This window comes from Humulus lupulus, chromosome X (assembly GCF_963169125.1).
Source record: "Humulus lupulus chromosome X, drHumLupu1.1, whole genome shotgun sequence".
Classification (NCBI taxonomy): Eukaryota; Viridiplantae; Streptophyta; class Magnoliopsida; order Rosales; family Cannabaceae; genus Humulus; species Humulus lupulus.
Window position 1 is genome coordinate 189,137,287 of NC_084802.1, and position 3,681 is coordinate 189,140,967.

A 3,681-nucleotide genomic window follows, 5' to 3' on the forward strand; every position below is an offset into this window, starting at 1 on the left:
TAAGCAATATGACAGCACCAAACAAAAATCTCATTATTTATGATCAAAACCCATACAATCAATATTATATATTTTCACATGAATAAAAGTCTGATAAAATCATATTATAGAATATGCATAAATCAAATCTGTAAAATCCAAATTTCATACACAAAAGCCAACAAAAGGACTAAAGAAAAGGTAATCTAAATCCATATTCTCAAATCACAAACATTAAGTATTAAGCACCATATTCTTACACTTAAAACATCTCTAATTTTTCTCTTTGTATTCTCTTAATTAGAAACAATTCCAACACAAAAAATTATATAAACCTGAACTAAAGGGGAAATGACTTACCTTCATCAGCTGCAGCAAAATAAATTATTAAAAACAAAAGCAACAACACAAACCAAAGAAATAATCTTTAAGGAAAACCAACAAATTAAAGCCCACTTAAAGGATCTTGACACAACCATAATGTGAAAATATAAGGTTTATTTATAAAAGTTCTAGCAAAAAAAAAAAACAAACATATTATAGAACAGAAAATATAAATAACCAATATGCAAGAAAACATAAAATTATGTCAAATAATAAAACATAACCAGTCATGTAATGAAAATTTGTTACATAATGATTAAAAATAAATCAAATATCACTTTAACATACATTTTAAATCAAGTTAATGGTACTTTAGTACTTTAGAAAACACAATCAAAAATATGGTTCTTTTAACACATATAAAAACTAAAATGCACTTTAGAACAAATAATAGCAAAATTTTCTTTATTGACACACGGACATACACGCACCCTTTCCCCACCCGAACCCCACCTAATTAACACAAAATCTTGAGCATTTATAAATACCTGTCCAGTGATGGTGTATAGCCTATTGATCCAACCATTGGATGCCATTCCAAGCGCTGAGAACAAGTATCTGTGAGTCTCCCCTAGTTTTTGCAGGGTGTACTCGGTGTAGTAGAAACCTGACATGATTCAGTTCAAATTATACCACATAGTCCATACCAGAGTTTGCTAAAACCAGGACTAGAATGCTGGATTATATAAAGTCTTACCATTGGAAGATTTACTGTTGATAAGTTTGGCTTCCACACCTGGTGGTCTTTGCCAGCTCCTGTCCAATCCACTCACCTGTTCGTAAAGATTACGAATTGAGTTTAAGAAAGGAAAATAAATAATAATAATAATAAAATGTAACTACTTGGCAGAATTTGAGGATGCCCACCAGAGTCTCAGCAACTCATCAACTTTGCCGAATGATTCTATCTTGGTGAAATCCGGACCAAGCCCCGTAATCACAACGCTCACTGGTAGTGGTGAAAAATGAAACCAAACCAAACCCCATTGAGGCATTTTATCAAACACATAGAGATCAATCAGTTGATGAAGGAAGAAAACTACAATTCATACCGTTGGAGCTAGTGTTCCCTTCTGGGTAGAAAGCAGTGACGGATTTGAACCCATCAGGCTCACCTGCAGCCAATGACCACCCTACAAAAAGCAAATAATTGAAATTATACACAACACAAGCTGAACTGAAAAAGCAGCCATTTTCAGCTCACCTTTCGGTACAGATATCTTGAACTTGTTTACACCATCAGTGTAGATACGAAAACCCTCTGCCACTTCTGTAAGAATAACCCAATACCCACTTTAGAATAAGAACTAAAAATGGTAACTTTGAAGAAGGGAAGGCAATGATACCGGTCTCTGCAAATGCATTGGACAAAATTGGATTACACGAAAACCCAGCAAAACTCATGGTCATGCCAACCAAAATTTTCCTCCTATTTTGGAAACTTCCAAGAAGAAAAAAAAAACAGTTAAGTTAATAATAATTAGAGATAGAAAGAAAGAAGCCCATTTCTCACAAATGCTTCAGTTACGTGAGTACCGGCGTGAGGGAGGCTTCAGCAAGGTGTGGTTGTGGTGTGGTTCAACGGCGCGAGGGTTAGAAAGCCGAGAGAATGTGAGAGAGCGAATGAGAGAAAGAGCAAGGGAGAGCGAATGAGAGAAAGACTGAATGCACTGAGAGATTAGGGATTAGGGATTTGAGACTGAATGCAATGAGAGAAAGACTGGTAGAGATTTCTGGTAGAGATTAGGGATTTGAGCGAGAGAGAGGCACGCTGGTAGAGAGAGAGCGAGAGAGAGGCACTGAAAGATTAGGGATAAGTTTTTTTTTTCTGTTCTCTTTTGTCAATTTCAGGCGGCAAAAAGTGTTTGCCGCCTAAGTTTTTTTTTTCCCGGGACTTTTTTTCTCCAAGTCTCCCTATCAATAGCACTTCTAAAATTATGCTATATTTTAATGTAATATTTGAGAAAAATTGTTGTAGTGGCTAGTCGTATTTAACAATTGAGTGTTGCGCCGTAGAAATCTTTCTGGTCGATGGTCGAGCAAGACTTCTGCCAAATGTCAGCCACGTGTACCAAATGTCTGTCATGTCATCCATGCCTGTTTTTTGGATAACAAATAATAATAATAATAATAATAAAAAAAAAGGATGGTGTCACAGGCATATGGGACATTTTTGTAGATTTAATTACTTTCTACAAAATTGAGCTTCTTTCAAATTATTTTTCATGAATTTTTTCTTGATAATTGTATTGCAAAAATATTTGCAAGGAAGGCTCATGCTCAAGAAATGCAAACTATTGTAGAATTATTTACATTTGTCAATTTTTAATGATCAATGCATGCATTATTGGTGCTCTTAGTTTAATTCTTTGCCGTTTTCTCATACATGAAGCTCTCAATGTTTTAGTTTGTTAAAGCATTTGTTTTTTGCAATTCAATCTTTAGACATTTTTTTTAATTAATTTATATTTTAGTTTAAGTTATAAATTTGGAATAGTTTAAAATAAAACATAATTACATACAATGGGATTGTTTAGAAATAAATAGAAAAATATTATATTAAATTATATACATATATAAGCATTAAAAAATTTAATTACTAGTTTACATAGTTTTAAATTTGTAGATATTTAATTTTACAAATTTATAAAAAAAAATAATCATTTATAATTTTTGTTATGCTAAATTAAACTCATATCTCAAACATTATAAATCAACAACACATAAATAATTTTATAAAAAATATTTGACTTACTTATATGGACAGTTGTGCCCTAATAGGTTTTATAATGTGATTAGAAATTTTTTAAATATTAAAAAGATTATAAAAAATGCTTATTTTTAAAATTTTTATTATTTATGATTTAATTTTAAGTTTTAATATGAGAATCGAAGTGATGCATTTAAAATAAATTTAATTTAATCTACATTAATATATTTTTGTTATTTAGGTAAAAAAAAAGGCTCCAATGTGCGAATCTCACCTCTGATGTTGACTGATTTTTTAGCCAACTAACGCAGAGTCAAAATAATTAATTCGAGAGCTTTCAGTAGAACAATCAATGAACAATAAATGAGTCAAGAACCTAGTAATGATGGGCAATAAATAATAAAGAACACTGAAATTTATAGATGTTCAACTCCAAGGATTGATAATGACATACTTCCTCTTAGATTTGTATTTATCTTAAAGGTTCACACAAGAACAGATGGGATTACAAGTGAGTTTCTATGTGTAAAGGACAACACAATAAGGCAGAATCGCTGCTAGGTATGAAAATTGGTTATCTGATATGTTTCTAAATATTGGTCGGTAGG

The 3,681-nt window shown here is 31.7% G+C and overlaps 1 pseudogene; it reads right to left on the reverse strand.

Moving 5' to 3' along the window:
• Nucleotides 1-675: 675 nt before the first annotated feature.
• LOC133806526 (psbP domain-containing protein 3, chloroplastic-like) lies at nucleotides 676-1,779 on the reverse strand (annotated as a pseudogene).
• Between the last annotated feature and the right edge of the window lie 1,902 nt (nucleotides 1,780-3,681).